This window comes from Triticum aestivum, chromosome 7D (assembly GCF_018294505.1).
Source record: "Triticum aestivum cultivar Chinese Spring chromosome 7D, IWGSC CS RefSeq v2.1, whole genome shotgun sequence".
Taxonomy (NCBI): domain Eukaryota; kingdom Viridiplantae; phylum Streptophyta; class Magnoliopsida; order Poales; family Poaceae; genus Triticum; species Triticum aestivum.
The window spans coordinates 139,814,922-139,827,502 of NC_057814.1; the positions used below are offsets into that span (position 1 = coordinate 139,814,922).

Consider the following 12,581-nt stretch of genomic DNA (forward strand, 5'->3'; position numbering starts at 1 on the left):
AAAATAATCGTAGCTTTAGGATTTTCAAGAGTAAAGATTTGTGAAGTTTGAAAAATCCTGAAAGTTCAATTCAAGAGAACCGAAAACATTAATGCTTATGCTCCCAAATATTGAATGAAGTGCCAAATAGGCCTCTGGTCACCCGAAACCGCGCGAGACTAATGTTTTGGTGGTAGGAAATTACTGTCCTGACTCTGGCCCGTGTAGCCTATCGGCCCGATGTCCAAAGGTCTAAACCGGGGTAGGTTTGTAACTTCACCAAGACGCCAATCTCAACTGCCTCCGAGAAGCATTCATACGCCGTGGGCGCCTACCCATGCGCTCGGCCGAAATCTATCCCGCCCACATTTGGGACACCTGACATGACTCTCCTACCCCCAACCCGCAATATGTCCGAAATTTTAGATGGGGGCAAAGTTTGTAACTTTCCCCAAGTTTCAAACAAGCGCGTCTCAAACCGAAACATTGTTCCCCCTCAGTTCCCCGCCTCCCTCCGTTTCCCCATTCATACTCCGTGGGCGCGAAAACGCCCTCTCCACCAGCCGTGAAACCCCAGCCTCCTCCGTCCTCCACCCCATAGCGGCCAATCCACCGCCGCCCTCCTCCATCATGTCGGAGCCGGTACCCCGACGTCGTCGTCCAACGCAACCGCAACCGCAACGCCCTCAAGGACTTAGCAGCTGAAGCCGAGGCAGAGCTGCCTCCACGACGCCGACGCCGACGTGCGCCGTACCAAAACCAGTCCGACCACGCCGTCCTGCGCCTCACTGCTGCGGCTCCACTGTTGCAACCGTCCACCGCACCGGAGCTGTTCCCGCTACGCCGTTGTTCGCCGCCTCGGATCTGCTTCCCCGCCGCCGACAGACGGCCACCGCACCACACTCAACAACTTGGCCATGGGTTCGTCCAAGGCTGCACCGTCCTCCACAACTTCTGGTTTCCGGCGAACAACAAGAAGATCGTCGGAAAAACAGAAGGAGGACACAGCACTGCCAGCAGAAAGAGGTACTCCTCTTCCCTTATTCGTGCAAATCTTACGTCTCCGCTCACACCGTATTCATCCCAAGAAAGAAACTAGTTGAGCGCTTCTTACTGCATCTTCTTCGTGATACTAAATGCACAAGGTTTCCTCCCTTTTACTATTTCACCTTTGCTAGAGGTCAGTAGCCCGCCTGGATTTCAATTCAGGGTCAGTCGAACCGCAATTAAAAGAAGCAGCACCCGCTTAGGCGCGCGGAGCACCTAGTCCGCCTGTTCCCCGGGGAAGCGGTGCATCGGTGTCTATCATAGGGGTGTGGGGCGCAGGAGCTGCTTGCGCCCGATCTGGAGGTCGGCGGGGCTTGAATGGATGGCCGGGGGGGCGGTGCCAAGCACGGCGGTGCGGTGAGGTCGAGGAGAGGGCGCATGCATGGGAGGAATACTGGGCCGGTGGTCGCTGGCGTTTCGAGGAAGATCGTCAACACTGACCGGCTGGAGGTAGATGAAGGCGATCTGCCCGTTCTTTGTACATCAGACGGTGCAGAAAAAATGGACTGACCTATTTGCTTTCAGTCGACTGTTATTTTCATAGAATCCTGTAGTAATTTAGTGTGCCATGCACGTTGTAGAGCTATCATATGTCTCCCGTCATTTATTTCTCACTGACCTGCTATCTGTTACCTTTACACTATACTAATTGTGCACACACTTCACCCATACTCACACTATTGTTTTTTTATGCATGGGTATTTCAGACTCTGACGCAGTGTTGATGAATGCAGAAAAGAAAAGACAGAAGTCGCTCCAGTGTAATTCGAAGATAAGCACTAAGCGTTTCAGCGCTCTAATGGGTGCAGTGTCAGCAGTTGGAGACAGTAAACGTAGCTCTGCAGTTGATGATCTTAATTGCCACACACAACCATCCCAGGTGCTTGCTTTAACTTTGCGCTGTCAAATGTGGTTGCATGTTGCATATGGTGTCTAGCTTGTATTGCTTCCAATTTGGTTAAATTGCATCTGCATACTTTACACATTATACCTTTGATAATGACATGCCTTCCTGTTTTTGATACATACTACATATGTCTATTAACCATGTTCGTACATCAAACTAATTAATGCTATTTTGTATCCCTCGTCAATCACTTATGATGAGACAGTCACCCGAGTGGGTTACTGTGAGACGCCCTACTCGTTTAAAGAGTGCAGTGTCATCCTCCCCACATGATTCTCAAGAAACAACAAGGCTAAATGAAGATAGTCAACGTAGCTCTCTAGTTGATCACCGCAATTCCCCCACACCTCCATCGCAGGTGCTTGCTCTTACTTGGCAGTGTGATATGTGGTTGCATGTTGCATATGGTGTCTACCTTGTAATGCTTCTAATTAGAGTAAATTGCATCTGCTTAGTTAACACATTATACCTTTGATAATGACATGCCTTCCTGTTTTTGATACATACTACATATGTCTATTAACCATGTTCGTACATCAAACTAATTAATGCTATTTTGTATCCCTCGTCAATCACTTATGATGAGACAGTCACCCGAGTGGGTTACTGTGAGACGCCCTACTCGTTTAAAGAGTGCAGTGTCATCCTCCCCACATGATTCTCAAGAAACAGCAAGGCTAAATGAAGATAGTCAACGTAGCTCTCTAGTTGATCACCGCAATTCCCCCACACCTCCATCGCAGGTGCTTGCTCTTACTTGGCAGTGTGATATGTGGTTGCATGTTGCATATGGTGTCTACCTTGTAATGCTTCTAATTAGGGTAAATTGCATCTGCTTAATTAACACATTATACCTGTGAATATGACATGCCTTCCTGTTTTTGGTACATACTACGTCTTTCTATTAACCATGCTCTTACATCAAACTACTTTTCTTGTGTATCCCTCATCAATGCTCCTAATTTGTTAAATTGCATCTCCTTAGCTTACACATTATACATGTGAATATGACATGCCTTCCTGTTTTTGGTACATACTACATCTGCCTATCACACCATGTTCTTACATCAAACTACTGTTCTTGTGTATCCTGCGTCTATCGCTTATGATGAGACAGTCACGCGCGTGGGTTAATATGATTTACTCTTATAAAGAATGCAATTTCATCCTCTCCACATGATTCTCAAGAAACAGCAAGCCTAAATGAAGATATTGAACGTAGCTTTGTACCTGAAGACCGCACTTCCCCTACACCACCATCACAGGTGCTTGCTCTAACTTCGCAGTGTGATATGTGGTTGCATGTTGCATACGGTGTCTAGCTTGTAATGCTTCTAATTAGGGTAAATTGCATCTACTTAGTTTACACACTATACCTGTGAATATGACATGCCTTCCTATTTTTGGTACACACTACATCTATGTGTTAACCTTGTTCTTACATGAAACTACCTCTCTTCTGTATCCTGCATCAATCACTTACGATGAGTCACCTTTATTCGTTGCATATTGCATATTATTTCTAGCCTGTTGCCATGTATTGCTTCTAATTTGGTCAAATACATTTGTTAGGGCACCCTTTTAATTTGGCAGAGAGATATTGGTTTCATCTTTCATATGGTTTCTAGCTTGCATCGATTCTAACAAGTTCAAGCACCTTGTGCTTAGTTTACATTTTATACATCATACATGTCAATATGTCACGCCGTCCTGTTTTTCATACATATTCCATCCTCCTATCATGCGGCTGCCTTACATGAAAGTAGTGTTCGTCAGTATCATGCATCAATGAGTTCTGAAGAGAAAATTTTATTCCTTTTTCTTGTGGGTTTGACTTGACAAGGCAAAATCAAGAAAGAGGAAGGAAAAGAGTAAGGAAGGCGATGATGGTGGTCCTCTGCAGCAATGTAAATGGAGCATCTGTACCGATTCTCCTTGTACTGATAGTGCATTACAAGCTCCAAGTCTCCGCTCCCCTACTCCACCATCCAAGGTGCTTGCTCTAACTTGGCAGTGTGATATCAGGTTGCATGTTGCATATGGTGTCTAGCTCGTATTGCTCCTAATTAGTGTAAACTTCATCTGCTTAGCTTACACATGATACATGTGAATATGACACGCTTTCCTGTTTTTGGTACATACTATATCTGTCTATCACACCATGTTCTTACATGAAACTACTCTTCTTGTGTATCCTGCATCAGTCACTTATGATGGGACACCTTTAAGTTGGCAGTGTGATATTGGTTTGCGTCTTGAATATGATTTCTAGCATGTATTGCTTCTAGTTTGATGAACGCCACCTATGACGAGACAGTTTTAACTTGGCAGAGTGATATTGATTGCACCTTCCATATGGTGTCTTGCAGTGTTTCTAATTTGTTGAAGTGCCTTCTGCTTAGTTACCACATCATAGGTGTGAATATGTCAAGCCGTCCATTTTTTCATACATATTCCATCCTCGTATCATGACTTTGCCTTTCATCAGAGTAGTGTTCGTCAGTATCATGCATGAATGAGTTCTGAAGAGCGAATGATATTCCTTTTTCTTGTCGGTGTGACCTCACAATGCAAAATCAATAAAGCTGATGGAAATTGGCAAGGCATTGGATGATGGTGGTCCTTCCGAGCAACTGAAACGGAGGTTCTCTACAGATTCTACTCCGCCATCCTCCCAACAAGATTCGCAAGACAACGCAAGGCTAGACAGTCAACGTAGCTGTGTAGATGATGAGCACATCTCCCCTACTCCACCATCATAGATGCTTGCTCTAACTTGGCACTATTATATGTGGTTGCATGTTGCGTATGATGTCTAGCTTGTATTGCTTCTAACTTTGTTGAATTGCATCTGCTTACTTTACACATAATGCCTGTGAATATGACATGTGTTCCTGTTTCTACATCAGACTACTATTCTTGCATATCCCGCATCAGTCACTTATGATAAGGCACCTTTAAGTCGCCACTTTGATATTGGTTGTGTCTTGCATATGATTTCTAGCATGTACTGCTTCTAATTTGTTGAAACGCCATATAGTTTGAACTTGGCAGAGTGATATTGGTTGCATCTTTCATATGGTGTCTAGCTTGCAGTGCTTCTAATTTGTTGAAATGCCTTCTGCTTAGTTACCACATCATAGGTGTGAATATGTCACACCATCCTGTTTTTCATACATATTCCATCCTCGCATCATGTGTTTGCCTTTCATCCGAGTAGTGTTCGTCAGTGTCATGCATGAATGAGTTCTGAAGAGCGAATTTTATTCCTTTATCTTATCGGTTTGACTTCACAATGCAAAATCATTACAGCTGAAGGAAATTAGTCCGGCAGTGGATGATGGTGGTCCTTCGGAGCAACTCAAATAGGGGGTCTCTATAGATTCTACTCCGCCATCCTCCCAACAAGATTTGCAAGACAACACAAGGTTGGACAGTCAACGTAGCTGTGTAGATGATGAGCACATCTCCCCTACTCCACCATCACAGGTGCTTGCTCTAACTTGACACTATTATATGTGGTTGCATGTTGCGTATGATGTCTAGCTTGTATTGCTTCTAACTTGAATTGCATCTGCTTACTTTACACATAATGCCTGTCAATATGTCACGTGTTCCTGTTTCTAGAACATACGTGTACATGATGAGCACATCTCCCCTACTCCACCATCGCAGGTGCTTGCTCTTACTTGGAAATGTTATACGTGGTTGCGTTTTCCGTATGATGTCCAATTTGTATTGCTTCTGATTATGTTGAATTGCATCTGCGTAGCTTACAACTTATACCTGCAACGATCACTTACCCATAAGACACATTTAACTTGGGACTGTGATGTAGGTTGCATCTTGCATTGTCTTCTAGCTTGTACTGCTTCTAATTTCTTGAAATGGCACTTACGACGAGACACTTTTTACCTGATAGAGTGATATTGGTTGCATGTTCATATGGTGCCTAGCTTTCATTTCTTCTAATTTTGTTGAAATGCCTTCCGCTTACTGTTTTTTCATAAATATTCCATCCTCCTATCGTACGTGTGAATATGAAACGCTGTCTTTTTTGTATATATTCCATCCTCCTATCCTGCGCTTGCCTTACATCAAAGTAGTGTTCGTCTGTATCATGCATCAACCAGTTATGCAGAGCTAATTTTATTCATCTTCTTGTGGTTTTGACTTCATAAGGCAATATCAGGAAATAGGAAGGAAAAGAGTAAGTTAGGGAATGTTGGTGGTCCTCCGGACCGACGCAAACAGAGACTCTCTAGATTTGCCACTGCTACTGCTAATGAAATTGAAGTCCCAAGTCTACATGATGAGTTCATCTCCCATACTCCACCATCGCAGGTGCTTGCTCTAAGTTGACAGTGTGATAATTGGTTTCATGTTGCATATGTTGTCTAGCCTGTATTTCTTCTATTTTGATTAAGTTGCACGTGCTGAGTTCATACGTTATACATGTGCATATGACATGGCTTTCTATGTCTAGAATACACTGCATCTATCTATCATACCATGTTCTTACATCAAAGTACTGCTGTTGTGTATCCCGCATCAGTCACTCATGATTGGACGCTTTTAACATGGCAGTTTGATAGTGGTTGCATCTTGCATTGATTTCTACGTTCTACTGCTTCTAATTTTTCGAATTGCCACTTATGACAAGACACTTTTAACTTGGCAGAGTAATATTGGTTGCATCTTTCATATGGTGTCTAGCTTGCATTACTTCTATTTTCTTGAAAATCCTTCTGCTTAGTTTGCACATCGTAGCTGTGAATATGTCATGTCGTCCCGTTTTTCTTACATATTCCATACTCATACGGTTGTCTTACATCAAAGTATTGCTTGTCTGTATCATGCATCAATGAGTTCTGAAGAGTGATTTTATTCTTTTGTGTTGTGGGTACAGCTTGACATGGCAAAGTCAAAAAAGAGCAAGGAAAATAATATAGTAGGGAGTGCTGTTACTCGTCGGGTGAAACAGAAGGTTCTGCCGTCGAGATTCTGCTGGTACTTATAGTGCAGTAGAAGGTCCAAGTCCACCGGCTAAATCTACAAACACAGTATCACCTGCTCCACCAGCTGCAACATCCGCTTCAACTGTACCAGCATCTCAACAAGTTACTCGTTCGTTTGCTCTGGAACTGGCCAGTTCCCAAGCTGCCTTCACACCTAACACTACTTCCGAAGCACTGCTGACACAACAGGACTTGGCAAGATCAGATGAACCTCATGAGCATCAACACCAAGACGGTACCTGACCGAGTCAAGTTGCAGTTGCATGCTCCTTTATATGTACTCTCATAGTTTGATGTACACTAACACTTTCCATATTCGTTGTTGAACTAGCACCACGGCGCAAGCGGAAACAGACATCAGGGATAATGCTTGACAGATTAACAAAATCTAAAGGAGGAAGAATGGAGATCCATTTTGAGGCAGGTTTAAAAAGGCCACGTGATGCTACATAGTCAGCCAAGTTAGTATCAGAGGCAGCCGTTGCCGTTAGGTGTCATGCACGTATCCTCCCAACATGGATCCAGTACAGGAATGAGAAAGACAATACCCAGTTTAACACCTTCCTTGACCATTTATCCGTAAGTAATGTTATTCATCGCAATTAGTAATATTGTCTTGCTCTGTCCCATACTTTCTAGCTTCCTCCTAATAAGACTCACATTCTTTTTTCAACAGATGAGGTTCAAGTTGGATCCGAAAGATGATGCAACTAAACAAGCATGCACTCATGTTTTTCAGTCTGCTCTGCGACAGTATCGGTACCACCTTAATCTCACTTTGAAGGCAAGGCTAACAATGAAATCGCCCAAACATCTCCAGTGGAATATATTACAGATGAATACTGGACAACCCTCGTTAAACACTGGTCTGATCCAAAGTATCATGTAGGCTATATGTATTTGATCAGACCACATATTGAACTTGTATTTATGTATGTGCCTTACAAGTGTATCTTCTTCTAGGCTAACTGTTTGACGAACAAAACCAACCGTTCTAAAGTGAAATTCCAACAGACAACAGGATCTCGTAGCTATATTGCACACTGCGAGACTCTTGTAAATAGCTGCTACTTCCTTCTTTTTTTGTGCCATATTATCGTATCTATATTGACTTGTTCCAAATACAGAGGAAAGCCCGTGCGGACCAAAAAGAACCTGAACCGAATGCAGTGCAAATCTTCAAGGATTGCCACACCAGCAAGATGAAGGGCATGAGCACACCAGTTCAAGCCGCTGTTGTAAGTCCTTTTTCCTCCTGCCTTGAACTGATTGGTACTGTGATGTGTTCATTTAACTACTTGGTTTGCAGCCAATGTCAGTTACTCTGTACACTTTTATTCACTGTTGTCTTAACGTATCATTTCACCTTACATGGTTTAAAAGAGATGAAGGATATTCTTTTGGTCTTGATCTGTAATCTAGTTGTTATGTTCACGTGCGCACACAATGATAAAATAGCCTGTTTGTTTTATATTTGTTTGCCCATGATATGAATGATGTCATACTATGTTCATCCTACTTTAAACCATGTCTCTTTATCCTTAGATGTCAACGAATGTGAGGAAATAGACAATACAGTAGGCATTCTACATGGACATATGTTCCGAAAGTGATTTTATTATGTAGTTGGCACTACAATACATGCTAATGTATTACAGTAGTTCACCAAAATAAGTTATGTATAAACGTTTAACCTACTTTGTTTGTTTTGGTCTCATTAGTAACTTATCTGGTACACTAATCTACAACTTCAAACTTTCAGGAAGCTATGGAACAAATGATTGAACAGCCACAACCACCTGAAGGTGACGAGGCTACTACAGGCACAATGTCACCTCTTGCTGCAGTGCGTCAGTATCTCTCCACTAACAGTGCAAAAAGCACCTTCCTGCGTAATTCTGGGTTGGTTGTCAAGGTAACCTCATCCAAATCGCCTACTGAACAAAATCTTCCTGCTAGACAGAGTGATATATCTGTGCTCCAGACACAAGTCCAATCCCTAATGGACGTTGTTTCGGAAACAAGAATAGTGGTTGAGAAATGTCGTCAAGATATGAATGGTTTTGAAACCAGACTATCTGACATTCGCTTCGTTGTTCAAGAGCAATGGTGGAAAAAAGGTGGAGATCGTGCTGCTCCATCAGATTCTAGAGCCTGAAACATTAGCACTCAGGTCAAATGATCTGTGCTTCTATACATCTGATGGTGCTTTTATCTGGAAGGACTGTAAACTTTATGCCAACAGGCCTTTTGTTGTATGGTTGGAATTTATTTTGTTGTGATACAACATTTATGATGCTGCCTCAGGCTGTAGTAATTACGACGCTATTTTTGTATAGTGTAGGTTTATCTTAGTAATGTATTCGGCCGAAAGCTTCGTAGGAGCCCAACATGCCAACATTCGTCGGGCCCATTCCAATTGGGCTAAAAACGATTACGGGCCGAAATTGGCATGTAGCCCACTAAAAATATCTGGGCCTAAATTAGCATAAGCTTTCATATTTTTCTGGTAGGCCTGTGCCCATAGTGGGCCTTTAACAGGCCTAAACATAATTTGGGCCCTCAGTAAAAATAGGCTGTTTACAGGTGTAAATATCTCGAGCCCATAAAAAACATGGGCCTTTAATAGACCGAAAGTGAGATTGGGCCCTGATTGTGCCAAATAACCCACTGGACTTAGCAGGCCGAAATGGTGGCCCATTTACGATGCGGATCTTTGACAGGCCGAAATTCGGACGGGCCGTAAATGCGCCGACCTAATACACGGGCCTTTAACAGGCCGGAACTTCGGTCGGGCTAGATTATCGTCATTTTTATATGGGCCGTTAATGGGCCCGATATGACGTTGGGCCACATATGGCCCATGGTTTACGTCCGGCGTTAACAGGCCAAAAATGACAACAGGTCGAAAGTGGCCCAAAGCTATAGTGGGCCTCTAACAGGCTGAATGTCAGACATGGCCAAATATGACCCAAATCCTTCACGGTCGTTTATGGGCCGAAAGTTTTGATGGCCTGTAAATGGGCCCAAATGAAGCCGGACCTTTAACAGGCCGGAAATACACTGGGCTGTAATTCGGCCCAATTACTTAGCGGACTGTTAACGGGCCAGAAGTGACCATGGGCCGCGTTGATGACAAGTTTAGGACAGGCCGTTGATGGGCCGATTTGACAAAGAATGTTGGGCCTTTAGCTGGGCCGGCCCATTATGGTCTGCAGAATCTTGTGGGCCTTTAGCTGGGCCGGCCCATTGTGGTCCGCAAAATCTTGTGGGCCTTTAGTTGGGCCGGCCCATTATGGTCTGCAAAATCATGTGGGCCTTTAGCTGGGCCGGCCCATTATGGTCTGCTAAATTTTGTGGGCCTTTAGCTGGGTCAGCCCATTATGGTCCGCTAAATCTTATGGGCCTTCGGCTGGGCCGGCCCATTTAAACTTTGTGGGCCACTTTTGGGCTGGTCCACGTGTCAACATATCATAGGCCCATCTCGACCGTTGGACGAGTGACACCTGTGCCAACGCGGAGCTGACGCGTGGATCCGTCAGCCAATGAGAATTTTACACGTGGAAAATCAGCATTGGTCGTGGCTGTTAACGGGTTATCGGATCCAAAATCCGACCCGATAGCTTAACGGCGTTCCGTTACGGTGGATGCCACGTGTCGGTCACCCTTGACGAAAGCACTTCTGTGACGCGCGATTTATCGTCATGGAAGTGGACACTTCCGTGATGATAATTTTGGCAATGTCATGGAACACTTCTACGACAGCACAGGTATGACTATCTTGATTCTGTCATAAGTTTGTCATGGATGTACATGCATGACAGAAAACGCGACCTACTGTGACAAACACGTATCATCACGGAAGTGTATTTTTTTGTAGTGGGACCCACCAGTCGGCGGGCCCCAGCGGCCAGCGAAGAAGCCGGCGAATACAGACACTGACGGCTAGGACCCGCGTCCAGCCATATTACCATTGTACCCCTAGGGGTAGGCCTATATAAACCCCCCGGGGCACCCATGCAAAGGGTTGATCTCTTAGAGTTTTAGACACCACATAGAGAGAAGAGGAGAGCTAGCCTTGCCCTTCTTCTTCCTCTAGCCAAACAGCTCAAGGAGCCACTTGTAGCCACTTGTGCTGATCTAGTGACCATGCGGAGACCCCGCAGAGCAGGACTAGGGGTGTTATCTCCACGGAGAGCCCCGAACCTGGGTAAGATCCGCCGGCGTGCATGTCTTCGCCTCATCCCGTTTCCAGGCACCGGTGATGTCTTACTGGCTCCCACAATGATAAGCCACCCGTTGGCATATGTCGCACCTACCACCCGACACCGGCTCAAGACCAACCTTGTTGATCAGGAACTCTACCGTGCTGCGCAGGTTGTCCTCAGATGATCTTAGGAGGCTTGGGTGCTTGACGACTGCAATTTTTAGCATGTCGTCAGAGCAGCCAAGGGTCTTCTTCAGTAACTCCATTCTTGCAACAAGCTTCTCTTGGGTTACCCAGAAGACGGTTGTGAGCGCATATATGAATAGGCCTGAGCCACGTGGTACCCCGAGCTCATCTGCGCGTGCGACCAATGCCTGGAGTTTTTCTGGGCTGCAGACGATCACCCGTATCCCATTGAGGCCGGTCTTGGCGAGATCAGGGATATTAAAGCCGCAGCGCATAAGTAGCTCGACATTGGGCTTAACCACTGTGTCAATGTCACACCTTAGGAGGGCACCACCTCCCAGAGCCCCCCTCGACACGGCCTTGACCAACTCGTCGAAGGAGCCGAACAATGGGATCCAGAACTGAAGCCTGCTGGCGACGTCGCAGGAGCGCAACGCGGGGACGCCGATCAAGACGAGGCGCGCGATCTTGGAAGGGGATAGCCCGAGATTGCGTAGCTTGGCGACACGGGGGGCGAGGGTCTCGCCCACCCTGGAGCAGAGGAACTTCGGGTCGGCGGCGACGACGGCGGCGATGTCGGAGCTGGAGAGGACGAGGCCCGAGAGGAAGGCGCGGACGGCGTCGGGGTTGGAGGGGGACCTGAGATGGGAGATGGACCTGGACGCCTTGAGGGATTGTGCCCGGGTGAGGCCGCAGGTGTTGACGAGGTAGTCCTGGACGAAGAAAGGGGACTCCGTGGAGGCGGTGGCGGTGGCGGTGGTGCAGAGGTGGCGGTGGAGGGAGGTGAGGGGTAAGGTGGGGAGAGGGGAGGCGCCGCCGTCGCGGAGGAGAGAGAGCAGCCGCTTTTGGAGGCGGAGCATGGCGGTGGCGGCGTAAGAGCAACTCTAGTAGACCCCGCAAAACGCCGGCCCGCAAAACGCGTTTGCAGTTCGTGCAAAACCGCTTTTGCGGGCCGGCGAGGGCTAGCACAGATGCAGACCCCCCAAACGGACCCGTAAAAAAGTATATTTGCGGAATATGCTTTTTTACGGGTCGGCTATGCGGGTTTTGCTCGGGCAACAACACAACGACCCGCAAACAGCAAAACTGCAAATCTGAAATTTGTCATAGGGCCTCACAAACAAGTTCAAATTCAAATGACATAAACAGTTTGCGCGCGAATAAAAGCGAAGTTCATTACGCAAAAGAGGGCATGCAAAGGTATACGCCCATGTCCGGCATCATCTTGAGGGTCGAT

The 12,581-nt window shown here is 45.8% G+C and overlaps 1 pseudogene; it reads right to left on the bottom strand.

The window, feature by feature from the left end:
* Positions 1–12,214, bottom strand: part of LOC123165823 (uncharacterized) — a 47,513-nt pseudogene extending 35,299 nt beyond the window's left edge.
* Positions 12,215–12,581: the final 367 nt, after the last annotated feature.